Genomic DNA, 14492 nt, shown 5'->3' on the forward strand with positions numbered 1-14492 from the left:
GACATTTCTCTCTTCTGAAGCGTTCTGCTATTTTCCCTCTTTAAATTTTGATGTTGATGCCCACAGAGTTTTTCAAGCACTTGTAATGATGTATGAGAACATGGCGGTACCTCTCCTGGCTGGCCAGGATCTTTGCTTTAAGACCTGCATGTTAGAAATTGGGGAAAGTTTGGTGTGGTACCGCTCACGTTACCCACGTAAATGGCTAACAGGAGTTTGCCTTCACCTAGGGTTTCACGTTTGCAACACAGAGAAAATAAAAGGTGATGATTTTTAGTGTGTTTTTATTGTTCTGCGTGGATATCTCTGCCATTCTACTCAGCACTCTTGAAGTGGAGAGCTTGAGGATGTTTTGAGAACGTGGGTAAATGTGTGGAGCAGGAGTAATAGGGAATAAAGTAACAAATAGTGAATAGGGAAAAAAAAAGTAGCTGGTGGGATGTCCCCACCGAGTGCTTTGTTTGTGAGGGAATGCAGAAGTTGGTGGTCAGACGGATCACTTGGATGTGAGCACTGTAACTCTGATTTAAAGCTCCTGTGGCATTTATAGCACAGATCCTACCTAAAATGTAGGTGTCAGGTTGTTACAGGAAGGGATGGGGCGCGCGTGGAACTAGTGTGACTGTGTTACTGCTTTCTTTGCAGGGCACTCCTTCACGTGGACTGTTCAACATTTCAGATATTGCGTATTCTGCAGTATAAATCCTGCAAGTTTTAGTTGTAGGAGAAATTGCCTAAATTCAGGTTTCCCCAGGTGCGCCTGTATTTGTATGTGCATGCATATTCCAAGCTCGCTTATCCGTGGCTTCTGCGGTTGGTCTCTGAAGGTGGTGGCAGTTACTGAAAAGCTTGATTCACAGTGAACTGTTATCTCGGTGATTTTAAGAGGTGGTGGATGCCTTGAAGAAAAGGAGCAGGCAGTCGCAATGCTAATTGCGAGAGGTGAGTGCTGACCTTGGAAGGAAAGTGTCGTCTCGGGCGCTGCTGTTCGGGGATCAGAAATCTGTCATCCTGCGCCTTGCAGCGTCAGCCGCCGCAGCACACACAGAGGCAGGAGCCCACAGTAAGACGCGTGGTGGAAGTGAGGAAAGTGCATTTCTCTGGGGCTGTACAGATCACTCCAGGATTTGGAGCTGACTGTGTTTTGATGTCTGAGTTCACACACCCACCAGAGACCACCTCCCGGTGTCCCTGCTGTGGGTGCTAAGCTTTGGTTGGGACTTGGCGTGCTCCGGGAGTGTGAGCGCAGCTCTTTCCTTGAACCCGCAGTGCGGGGCGATGCAGCACCTGCTTAGCAGTGCATGGCAGCACGCACACAGGCTGGAAAGCAGCAGGAATGCTGCCTCCACCCAACTCTCCTCGGGGGAATTGAGGGATCTGGGACCTGATCACCTAACCAGGAGCAAATCCTTACCTTTGGGAGCTCTGTAGAACAGGTGCATGGAGAACCTTGTTCTTAAGAACAAGTTCGTAAGTTCTTCCTCTTTCTTGAGGAAGAAACGTGGTTACTTGTCTCTAACTCGTTTCTTAATGTATCCCATAAGGATCTCTGCAGAAACATAGCTGCCTCTGAACAGCATTCATGCACCTGAGCGTGTGCTGCTCTAATAATAATGAAGCCTGGAAAACAATCGCCGTTTGTCTTCCTATCGCGTGGCGTGGGTTGAGAGCGTTGGAAAACGAGTCCCCTAAAAGCTCGAGCGCAAGATTGAAAGAGGGAGGTGGAGAACATCTGGCCACTGCCAGGGTTATTGGTAAGCAGAGGTGTCAGCACCAAGCTTCTGGCTGGAAGGAGCTGTTTGTCTGTGGGCTTGAGCCTTCTCAGACTTGAGCTGTGGAGGAAGGATAAGGGGAATCATGTCCTCTGCTCGTCTTTCCTCTATCTCTTTCCTTTCAGTTTAACAGAATCAAATTCAGACCTCTTAGAGTTCAAAATACTGTATTTTCCTAAGAAATAGAGTTGTTATGGAATAGGTCCAATATCTTCTAGAGTCAGTGCTGCAGGGTTTTTATTGGCTTGATACAGTGAGGTTTTTTTCCTTCCTCCTGTGGTTTAAAATCGTCTAACGTGTTGATTTATATCCTGTCGTGTAAGACTGTTTCCCCTTGGCTATATCTTTTTCAGATGATCAAATGTAGTTTTGAGAAATGCCCTGTTGTTGCCTTGAAATATTAGGTGATAACTGCACGGCTAAGAGAGGGATTAGCTTGTTAAACCTAACATGACACCGACACACAAAATACTGCAATTAAGAACTTTCTTAAGGCAACAGAGAAGGGGGAAAAAAAGAAAGTCTCATGGTCTGAGGTACCAGGAGCTTATCCGTTTGGCAGCTGTGAAGGAAGGAGAGGAGCCCCTGGGCTGGGGCCCCGGCAGAGCTGCCCTCGGGTGCTGCCGGAGCCGCTGCTCTTCTGCTCCATCCTTCCCGGCTGGTTCCCGGGAGCTGTGCTGGCAGTGTGTCACAGAGCTGAGTGGGGACTGCTCGGGGGAACCAGGTTACAAATAACGTTTTGGGTTCGGTGGGAGAGACATGAGCACAACTGGGGGGAAGGCAGGGGGCTTAGAAGGAGTAGGGAAGCTGAGAGCTGCCTTCTTTGGCTGTCAACCACCATCAGAAGAGATGGTGAGAGCAGCTCAGCCTGTGCTCACGTGTTCTCCTCTTTCCAGCTGTGCTCCCCAGATGCCTCTGCTTCGTGCTGCCTCTTCTTACTCCTCCTCTCCTTGCCCAGGTTTTACCACCCCAGCTGAGCTTGAGTTAACCCCTGCTCTCTTGGGTCAAAATGAGCTGAGTTAGCTCCAACAGCTGAATTGTAGGGCTCTTCAAACCTGTGGGCTGACAACGAGGGGGCTGCAGCGTGGTCAGGAGAGAGGCAGTAGGTTTTTGCCAACGCAGTTGCAGCTGGAAGATAATCTGTGACTCCTAAGTCACCAGTGCTGAGTATGCCCCTAGTAGTGCCACGGGCATCTTTCGTGCTGCTGTGGTTGATTTCGCTGATAGCTGATGGCAGGTTTGTGAGGAGATAATGTTAAAGGGATGGCTTCGAGGAGGATCTCAGAAGAGGATGTCTTTTCTCATAGCAGGCTAAAATAGACAACAGCCTTTGCATGTAAATGGAGCGGAGCAGGAAAGATGATTCTTCAGTGCTACGTGTGAGTCCTATGTGTCTTCATTACTGAGGTGTGCCACTTCACCTGTAGCCAACAGAAATAACATCCAGGTGAACTGAGTAATGGTACTGCTAAGGAAATACAAGATTAAGAGGACAATTTATGAGGGTTGTTGTAGAAACATGGAAAGACAGGGATTTGCACTTGCAGAAGATATTTTGGAATTAGGCAGTAAAAGTGAAGCCAGATAACAATTCCTTTTAATTGTCCCGTTCAATATTATCTACTGTTTCCCCCTCTACTCTCCTGTGTTTAACCAGACTTGGGTGTCTGCTTACGCGGTTCCTCTAGGCCATCAGTGACACTGTTTGTTACCAGCTGGCTTTGTGTGTTGCACTCCGTGGAGCAGAAGCAGCCTTTCCTTTTCTTCCCACTCCTCGTCCGTTTCGGGGACCCTGGCGGGCACTCCTCCCTCCCCCAGCAGCTCCGGAGCCGAGGAAGATGCAACTGCTCTCTTGGGCGAATTGTTTGCCTCTCCTGGAATCTCGTCCCGGTCAGTTATGTGCTAAGAATGTGAATAATGCTGCTGCGGCTGCTTTACATGTAAAAAGACTGACCTTAAGATATTTTATCCAGCTGGGGTTTTTCTTTCTTTTTCTTTTTTTCTTTTCCCCTCTAGCACTGTTAGAGGTGAGTTTTATCGTGTGACTGCAGAAAGCTGCAGTGGCTAGTAGTCAGACAGATCATTTAGCACAAATGGGTGTTTTTGTAGTCTTAAAAATGATTCGTAGTCAGTGGTACTGAGCAATTCTTGCTTTTGGACCTGTAGTTGTGAGTGTGTGTTTGAGTTAAGGAAACTATGCAGAGACTTCTGGAAAATGTCTAATGAGATCCTTAGTGCTGTGGGGCTGGAGTATCTTGTAATACAAAGTCAAGTATATTGATTTTAAAATCTTAAAGGTTAAATGCCTTTTCCATATATATAAATGAGAAATTAAAGAGAGAAAGAATTCCAATTAAATAAATAATCCAAGTTGCCAGCAAATTTTAAAACAGTGTTGCATGTCAGAATCCCAGCATACTTCTTCCTACTCTTCGAAGAGTGAACGCGCCAAGCTGTCTTGCCTAACACGCATTGTGTGTGTGTGTGTGTGTGCGCTGAAAAATATTAGGAATCTCCAGATAAAACCCAGATGTTTCTCCAGTCACGTGAGCCGTGCTGCGTTGGGCTGTGAGGCTGGGAGACGCAGCCTCTGTTTGCCTCCCAGCAGAGCTACATTTCTGGGATTATTTCTTCTCTCTCCGAACGTGCGTTACTGCTGGGTGTCAGCTGGGGTCTCACTGTGGTGTAAATCCTGTCTTTATATACGTTTGTCTTGCCTTGGAGAAGAGTTTTTAAACAACACCTGAGAGCTGTAGTGTTTTAAGGCTGAATAAAACTATGTGAAGTTACAAGAACAGGAGGGCAGAGGGGTATTGGTCTTTAAATGTTAAAATCTTATGAAATATAGAACTTGTAATGCCTTAAGCTGGCAGCGCTCAGTAAATCCGACAGAGGCACAAGGATGGCTGCAAAATGCAGTTAGTCGAGGTGGGTATGGAGAAGTGCTGTCGGCAGCACTAACATTTCAGATCCGCAGCACCACGTGAGTTCCTGGGGAGCAGCTGGCTGTGGCAGCGCCAAAAGCTCCTCCAGTCCCTGACACAGTTCTCTTCTGTGCTTTGGGGCCTTATTCCTGGACAACAGAGCTCATAACTCATCTCGCTGACTCAGAATACCTACTTTATAAGTCCCTCGTATCCAGTTTGACTAAGAAATGGTTTGCAAGCTCTGAATATTTGTAAAAATCTTTTATATATAATTCGCTATGTATGTATCTGTATAGTAGAAGGAAGGAGCGATGAGAACCACTCGTTTTAGTCTGTGGCCACTGAAGAGAAATGCTTTGATACACAAACAGCAGCATTGTAAATGTGGTGCCAGGCAAACGCATTTTGGGCTAACATGAGCAATAAAATTAGCAAACACATCACTTGCTGCTAATGAAGGGGAATAAGCTCATCATGAAACCTTCACTGAGCTGCTATTCTATCCAGCTTGATTTACTTGCCCTGAGAGGGTAAAAAAAAAAAAAAAAGGAAAAAAGGGATGTGGGAGCTATCGGGAAGGAGCTGTGGCATCATTGACAGCTCGGCATGTCAAAAATGGGGCTGGGGGAGCACAGGGATGCCTGCTGCTCTTGCAGAAGATGTGCCTGGTTGATGGTGTAAAATACTAAGGGTACAAAACTGCCCACCTGGGAGAAAAGAAGTCCAGGAGGCAGCCCTTTTTAAACACCAGCTGGCCTTTGCACAGCAAGATGCTGCTTTTGCAGGAACTGCCATCTTAATGCGTCCTGAGTGACTGTCGCTGTTCTGTGGGGACTGGGCTGCTGCTTGGTGTTTTTATTTAGGACTGCGTGCCCCGAGCCTCGGGGCGCTTCTCAGACCCCCTGAGCACGGAGCAGCAGACACCACCTTTTATTCACAGGACTTTGTGAGACTGTAGTGGAATCGATAAATTCCTGAAGGCAACTTTTAACATATCCCCCCAGTAGCTTGTTTTGGTTCTTTGCTGGGTGCTGCGGTGTTTATTTCCTCAAATTGGCCTTTAATACCCAGGTTGGTGTTAATGGCAGCACTGATGGTGATCATGGGGCCAGGGCCAAAGCAGGTGAGGAGCAGGTAGTGTGGCTGACTTCTGCCCATTCCCCAGCCCTGACTGCACTGGTGAATGCACAGCACCTCTCCTGCTCTTCTGGCACTGTAAGTACCTCTCAGTGTACTGGAAAAGCGATAGAAAAATGTTTCCTGTTTTTCTTCTCAAGCTGAATTTTTTCCTTAAATTGACCTTCTGGATCCAGTATTGCTTTCTGGATGTAAATCCAGAGGGAGGTTTCAAATGGCAGAAGAGTATTTGAAGATTCTTGCACCACATGTGTCCTCCTAGTTATAAAAGGCTATACAGCCTGATTTTTATATTTTTATTTTTTTGGTCTGCTAATGGCTTTTGGCAAACCCTGGCAGTCCTCTCAGTGCTGCTGCCGACAGGACTGAGGCCGCTGTCAGCCTTGACTCACCTGCAGCAAACTGTTAGCGGAAAAGGAGGTGGAAGGTGGGGATGGGAGGTGGTGTATTCAAGGCTCTAACAAACTTCATTCACAACAGAGAGGGCCGGCATTCAGAGCAGAGAGGGCCGGCAGCGAGCTCTTCATTGCCTTGGTTTCTCTGCCCCGTACAAAGGATTTGGAGTGCTGGATGGGCAACACTTGTTCTTCGGGTCCCAGGCGCAAGCCTCAGAGCTGGCCTGGTGTTGGATGTGGTGTCAAAAGGGGGTGGCGTGTGGATGTGTGGTGGCACCTTACTTATCCAGAAGTGTGACCAGGACCCTAGAAGGGGTTTCACATTTCAAGATGCGTGATGACGCTTCATGGTTTGGGACAACTCATGTGCTTATACTTCAATTTACTTTCTGATTGCCCTCCGTTTCCTTTCCTTCAGAGGTCAGAAGCTACTCTGGGTTGTCGTGGTACCTTTGCCACCCCAAAAAGCATCGAGGAGTGGTGGCTTGGCGTGGCTCCTGGCACTGGGAGAAGCTCTGCAGCCTCGCTGGTTGCTGCAGGGCGTGTGCCTGAGGCCTTGTGTGACGGAGCAGCGGTCATCACTGCGAAGGCTGCTGGTCAGGAGGGACAGGAGTGAGCTGGAGCTGAGAGCCTGCTGCAGACCCTGCCCAGAGGGTGGGAAGTTCCCTGTTCCTGCCCCCAAAGTGCTTGGGGAAAGTAAAGTAATGCCTTAGAAAAGGTGCTGTGCGCACACGTGTGCACGTATACAACGTGCATGAGGCAAGTACGATCTTCCCTGCTGCTCTGTAACATAAACCTGCTGATGCAGTCACTTACAAAGGCTGCTCAGATAACGTAATTTGGCCTGAGACTGTAGGATTTCTGATTTAGCACCTAACAACACTTCTGGTTTGAGTTCCTTCTGCTCCAGTGCTGAGTAAAGATCAGGAGAGATTTGTAGATCCTTGTCTGTTTGTGAACCGGTCATGGGTCACTTGGTTAGGCTGAACTCTAAATAGTTTAAATAGCTCTCCAAAGAGCAGGCTTAGAATAATGAGGAACAGCTATGGCTGGACATGTAATTGTTCTGGTTTAAATTAGAAATCTCTTTTAGGGTAGGACTCCTCCCTTGTGTATGCGTAGGGCTCGGCACAGTGCAGGAGGCTTTGGGTGCCATGACACCGGCCTTCTACCACCATCTCTTTAGCCACAGAAGTGTTTTTGGCAAGGCCAGGTGGGGGCAGGGGAAGGACAGGACTCGGTCATGGCCCTCAGGTCTATCGACCAAGCTGCCTCTGCAGCAGGGCCGGCTGCTTTCCCCCTTCCACCCACACCTGCCTCCTGCTCGGGATACAACAGCTCAGCTCTGTTCTTGCTTCTAGCCTGTTTGGCAGAAAGAGGGGGAAGAAAAGTGATATTCATGGTAGCTTTTGAATATTCTCACTCCCTCTTCATTGTTGTTAATGCTGTGGTCACTTTCCTTGCCCGATTTTGGTTATTCTTTCGTGGCAGTTGGGCTTCATGCAACGTGCTGATTTGTTTCTTGGGGCAGGACCTTTTTGGTTCCCTGCAGACCTTCCCCATTCCAAGTCCTTCCCATGCTACCAGAAATGCTGTACTAAATGTAAGTGTAAATTCCTTGTCTTGTCTGATGGGCGACAGAAAACCCTTCTTTCTTCATGAAAGAACATGTAGTGTCTGTTAAAGTGTCTTTTAAAGCCTTTCAAAGGGCTCCCAGGCTTACCTGACGTTAGATTAATATTGACAAACTCACATACATGCACTCATTATATGACGTGCCCATGTGCTTATACATAAACACACACTCCGAGACATTAGCAGGAGCTATCTGATTAAATCTGATAGGATTTGAGAATTGACACCACGGTATGTGTGCGTTTTTTCTAGAAACAGATTGGATCTCTGTAATAGTTCAGCAGAGCTCCTTGAAGTGTTTACATGTGCGCTCTTTGTCTGGAGCTGCCTTGTTATAAATACTCTGTTTTACAAGCATTTGTTTGGAAGTATGTTGAGCAGCCATGCTTGGTGCGCTTCCAAATGTCTTAACTTGGGGACCTTGGGCTGGCTTAGAGCCCGAAGCTCGTATCTCTCCTGCTCACACGAAGAGCCATATTTGCCCAGCTCGCGGAGCGTGAGGGCCGCAGCGTGAAATGGCGGCAGCCTCACACAGCCAGTGGCCAGAAGCTGAGGGGGGAGCGAGCCCTGTGTTGCAGGTAAAACGGCAATGTCATGTGCTCCTACCTGATGTGAGCTGCACTGTGTTCAAAAAAAAGTATTTGGATGCAGTTGCTGTCTTTTGAGGCACCTGCTAGGGAGCTATGTCATTTTTCCAGTTACTGTCTTCAGCTCTTGTTGCTTTCCTTTTATGTTTTTGTTTTTTAGTAGAATCGCTTTGGCTGGAAAAGACCTCTACAGTTATCAAGTGCAACTGTTAACCTAGCGCTGCCAAATCTTCCACTAAACCATGTCCCTAAGCACCACATCCACCCATCTTGTGAATCCCTTCAGGGATGGTGACTCAACCACTTCCCTAGGCAGCCTGTTCCAATGCCTCACAACACTTTCAGTGAAGAAATATCTCCTATTTTCCAACCTGAACCTCCCCTGGCACAACTTGAGGCCATTCCCTCTAGTCCTATCACTAGTTATCTGTGAGAAGAGGCCGACCCCCAGCTCCCCACAGCTTCCTTTCAGGCAGTTGCAGAGAGCAATGAGGTCTCCCCCGAGCCTCCTCTTCCACAGACTAAACAACCCCAGTTCCCTCAGCTGCTCCTCACAGGACTTGTGTTCCAGGCCCTTCACCAGCTTCATAGCCCTTACCTGGATACTCTCCAGGGTCTCAATGTCCTCCTTGTAGTGAGGGCCCAAACTGAACACAGCACTCGAGGTGCCTCACCAGAGGCCTCACCAGAGCAGAGTACAGGGGGACGATCACCTCCCTGGTCCTGCTGGCCACACCATTTCTGATACAAGCCAGGATGCTGTTGGCCTTCTTGGCCACCTGAGCACACAGCTGGCACGCATTCAGCTGGCCATCAACCAATACCCCCAGGGTCCTTTCCTCTGCACAGCTTTCCAGCCACTCTCCCCAGCCTGTAGCGCTGCATGGGGTTGTTGTGCCCCAAGTGCAGGACCCAGCACTTAGCCTTCTTCAACTTTAACAATCTTATCTCTTCCCCTTTCTAAGTTGTTGAGGATGTTATGATGACTGTTCTTTTTAAGCGTACCCTGCTGCTAAGTCTATAGATCAGGGTTTTTTTCATTTGGAACAACTTAACTAGCTTTGGTTAGTCATGATCTTAAGGAAAAACAGCTGGGGAAAAAAACAGTGGAGAAGTGTCATGATGATTGTCTTATGTTTTCTTTTTCTGTAATAGTTCTGAAAGAAAGCTGCGTATTAGCCGTAGGGCTAGTAAAACACAGAAACTAACTACTACAAAAACTTGATAAATTTCAAATTTTTTTATTTGTCTTGTTTGTATTTTAATCTTCCAGAGCTGTTTTAAATCTGGAAAGATGCTGGAAACATTTTGAACAGCTATTATTTTGATCATCAAAAGATGCTTCTCAATCTCCAAATTACTTTTGTTTAATTTTACCTCATTCCTTCCATTAGCCACACTAAATGTGCCGTGTCCTGTGGCTTAGAGGATTAAGGTAATCTTCCAGAGCTGGTCTGTGGTGGTGGCAACATGAGGGTTTCTGTCCTGGGACCCAGGAGCACTGACGCTGTAGTTGGCCAGCATCTTTTTTGCTTCCTACTCTAGGCTGAATCTTTTGAGCATATTTCATTGCTTGAATCCAGGAGCACAAAGGGCAGAGGCCTGCAAGCAAGATCTACAAGCTGTGATTAAAGCCCAGAGCTCAAACTTCTTGTGCTGAAATCACCAAAGACAAAGAATGGCTTTACCTCAAGGGTAACTTCACCACCGTGTGCATCTCACCTAGAGCGCTGTGTGCCGCTCTTAGCAAAAACTACCTTGCAGTCCGATCCTTGTTGATACAGAGGAGGGTCACTGCAGCGATAAGGAGAATGAAGAGCCTGTTCTACAAGAGAAAGCTAAAGGAATGTGGGCTGTTTAGCCCAGGAGGCCAAACAGCAGCCCTAAGGATGAAGGGGGCTCCCTGTAGATAACAGCAGAGCTGTGGAAGTTTAGTTCCCTCTGCCTTTAGTTTAGATTGTCTTTAACTGACTGTACATAATAAGAGGAGCCTATGTAGCCATCAGAGCAATGTAGCTTCGGAAGAGCTTTCTAACTGGAGCAGAGAGGGCAGAAAAACCTTAACTAGCCATGAGGTTTGTTCCCCTTGGTTTCTGAATGGATTACGTGGTTTGTGAAAGGACTGAGTGATCCTGCGTCAAACAAACAGGCACTCAGAAGGTCTTTGCCTGTGGTATTTTCCTCCTGCTTCTTTGGTATTTTAAAACTGAGGAGCTCTAATGATTCTCAGGACAGCTCTTTAGTCATGTATCTGGAATATTTTAATTGGGATTTTAGTTACACATGGGGATTTGTGGGCAAAATGGAGCCCCTCGTACTGGCAGCCTGAAGTCAAGCAAAACAGTAGACGAAGTGTTCGACTAGAGAATAATTACAGCTAGGGAATATTAAAAAACACAGTTCTCTATTCTGTGGGGCAGCAGTAATCCCAACGAGGCGTATTGTACACATCGTTTCCTGAATTTCTTGGGTTTTGCATGTTTAAAATCATGAATGAAATTTCCTACAATGGCGAACTATCTCTGAAAGGTTCGTAATCAATTCTGGATCATCTCTTCTGGCATGAGCCTTAGTTTTCTCCCTTCCGGAGGGAACCTGTATCTGTTTCCTGCATCTGTTGCCCATCCTCCGTTGTGAATGGAAAGCAAGCAATTAATTTTTTTGTTGTTGTTAGCAATTAATTGCCCTTGCCAAATCTTTGGAGGACCTATTGTCTCCTTCAGACACAATGTTCTTGGGAAAAAGTCCTTGCTTATTGTAACCTCTTGTGCAATCTTCCCTTGGATGATAAATCCATCTTGGCAACTGGGAGCTTTCTGAATGAAAAATGTTGCTGGACAACCCTGGAGTACAGCAAGAACGCCTGTTGCTGCCAGCGCTGGTGGAGAGCAGCCAGGCAGGAGGGTAAAACGGGGAAAGCCTTTCACGTTGCCTCCGGGGCGAGAGGGAGCCTGAATGTGCACACATCCAGCTAGCTGTTTACCATCAAACAAGGATTCTCCCTGGTGAGCAGCTGAGCCTCGAAGGTGGCTTTCCTTCTAGCAACATCTTGAAACGTCTTGGCGAGCTGCCTTCCACTGGAGCAGGGATGGGGAAACTGCTGAGCGTGTCGACCGTGCAGCGCTCTGCTGCAGGCACTGGCTGGGGAGCAGCCCCTCTCCCCTTTTTCTCTGCGAACCCACAAAACTGGGATCCTGCAGAGTTGCCTCAGTCCACAAAAAACTGAGAGTCTCTGCATTGGTGTTCTTGGCCTGACGCTGCTTTTCCATCCGATCTGTCCAGAACCACAGCTGCCCACTGAAACCTCATTTTTAATATTGCAGCTGTCACGTTAATTATAAAATTAGAGGTATTTGTAAAAGCACACTTTCCCATTGTAGTTTTTTCTTCACTTTTTTTTTTTCCTCCACCGACAGCTAGCAGGATCTGAAAGCAAAAAGGTGCCTGAACTCCCTGTGTAGAGATGTTTGAATCCTCCGAGGGGAATACACAGAATGCGAAGAATGAGCCGGGGCCGGGAGCGCTCTGTTCCCTCGCGGTTTGTGCGCGCTGCCAGGGGCTTGTGTTCTGCTTGGAGCCTGACAGCTGGCCGCGGGCTGAGCCCAACGCAGCCAGCGGGCAGCCTGCTCCAACCACGCTGCGGCTGACAGCGTTTGGCCCGGTGAAAAGGAAACAAGCAGGGACAGAGGGCCTGATGCAGTACCTTGCGCTTAATGGAAATCTCTGTCGACCTCAGTGGGAACTGGATTTGATCCTGTGCCTGCTTGAATGTTTTGGCGTTGGATACGGCTCCAAGTGGATCTTTTTTTTTTTTTCCGTGCCTCATTTCTGGTCTACTCCTCCTCCCGTTTCTAAAATGCACTCACCTTAGAGTGGTGTAGCATCAAGGCAACCCTGGCTGTGGCAGTGCAGCTGTGCACGTTCATCCTTGCCCAGTGTCTGTCCTGTTGTTTCCCCTTTCTTTCTACCACCTACAGGATTAGTTTGCAAGTTGGCATTGATTTCTCTCCTTGAGCCCATTCTGCTGCTTCTCACAAACACCCTCCATCTGACTCAAGTCTCTGCCCTCAACCTCCAGCTCTCCCACGAGTGTAATTGCTGACACTGTTTAATCCATCTTCTGCACTCCTTCCCCTACCTTAAACCAGGCTTTATATCGATTTCCATAAATTCCTGTGTTGTTTTTTTTGTTGTTGTTGGAGGCGGTGGTGGTGGTTTTTTTTGGTCACTCTCCCTTTTCGTAGAGGTGATGCAAGACTTTGGGGAAGCAGTGTCACAAACAAGGGTTATTTGTCTCATGCTGTTTATGGAGGGGAAAGGCCAAAGCTATGGGATTTGGGGAACACAGGTGTTCTTTTGAACCACAGATAAAAACTTGCTTAGGTTTTTTCAGCAGTAATGTAAGTGCCAAGCAAACAGGGTGGGCAGTGAGGAGATGCTTCTGAGAGCGGGCTCACGGAGACAAGAGGCTGAGAGCTGGGTCCAGGGCTGCTGTCTGCACCGAGGGCTTGCAGGGGTGAGGTTGTTGGTGACACATCTGCTGCTCCTGAGCTCTTACCAGCTCTCTGAGGTTACCACACAGCCCTGAGATGTCCTGGGCTTTTCCCCTCCCATTGTTCCCCCAGAAGTTCGCATCTGAAGCCCCATCACATCTGCTGAAGGCTGGACGTGCAGCTTTGAGTGGAGCCATTTCAATGCTGCTGTTCTGGCAGTAGCAATGGCAAAAGGTGAGAACAGTAGTGCCAATATAGGGGAAAGGTTTGTTTTTGGAGATAACATCACTATGGTGGTGATAAAAGGCAAACTTCTTTTAGGCTCGTTGAATTCTGTAGTACTAACACCCTTAAGAGGGGGAGAAGTGCACTGTGTGGGCTGGCTTAGTAATCATTTAGACAGTTGTTTACCAAGCATGTATTCTCTTGGTACCCCATTGTAGACAAAACCAAAGAAGACAACATCGAATCCAGCACATAGACCTCTCAGTTGTGCACATTGAGCACGTTTGATTTAGGAACGTGGTCTTGGGGGCCAAGGCAAGATCCAGCTGGTGTAAATGGGCAGAGCGTGCTAGCAGCCCAGAGTCCCTCGACGATGAGAGTGCTGAGCACTAGGATGCGAATTTGCTAATGCTTTAGAAATGTATCCAGAAGAAGGAGGGAAAAAAAAAGGGGAAAAAAAAACATTGTGGGAAATTCTTTCCTTCATACATAATAGTTTTTGTTGATTTAAAATTGCCCTTAGTAATGTGTTGATGCCAGTGAAATAATTCAGCTATAGGAAATGTGAAACCAACTATTGCCTTTCTATGAATTATGAGTCATAAATTGTATGAAAAATATTCAAACTTGCTGTAGTTATTCCCCGAGCAGAACCTCTGAGTAATGGAGCAAATACTGCTGTTTTGGGGGGAGTGGGAGGGGGCTGAGCTAAGCGGAGCGAAATGCCAAGTGCCAGCACGTGGCTCCGTGCGAAGTGTGAGTTGGTGACATCTGAGATGCTCCCCTCTTGCTAACAGTGCGTTGCACCACGCGCAGTTCGCGGAAGCCAAGTTGTTCTCTGCTCCAGACACCCTGGAAAAGGGGAACGCGTGCCGGGGCTACCTGCGTGCTCTGCCCCGGGGAGAGCTGAGTGCCTGTGCCAAGCCAGCCTCACATCTGCAAGCCAAGAAGGCACCAACTCCATCTGATTCAGCGCCCGTGGGCAGGTTGCAGTGACAGCATTCCCCTAGAAATGGCAAAAAAAAAAGTGGCAAGATGATAGGATACTTGCAGGCAAGTCCTTGATGGTGACATTTATTTCAGCCAACTTCAGCCAACTAAGAGCTAAGTTCAAGTTAGTCTTCTGATCTTCCGTCACCAAAGGTCGGTTTATCTCCTGTGAGATCTGTTTTACCAATTGCCTTCTGGAGTAACTATGGCAAGGTTCTCAGCAACTACTTCAAGCTAGTTAATCTAGCTGAGATGGCTGAAGTTCAGTGAGACGAATTCAGCATTCAAGCCCCGGAATTTCAATTTCTCCATCATCTCAGAAAAGACCGTG

The 14492-nt window shown here is 47.6% G+C and overlaps 1 protein-coding gene across 4 annotated transcripts in view; it reads left to right on the forward strand.

Moving 5' to 3' along the window:
• The window catches only part of LATS2 (large tumor suppressor kinase 2), a 47308-nt gene that overhangs the window by 18017 nt on the left and 14799 nt on the right, over positions 1 to 14492 (forward strand). The window lies entirely within an intron of this gene.

The sequence above is a fragment of the Anser brachyrhynchus genome (assembly GCF_964034855.1).
Source record: "Anser brachyrhynchus genome assembly, chromosome: 1".
Lineage (NCBI taxonomy): Eukaryota > Metazoa > Chordata > Aves > Anseriformes > Anatidae > Anser > Anser brachyrhynchus.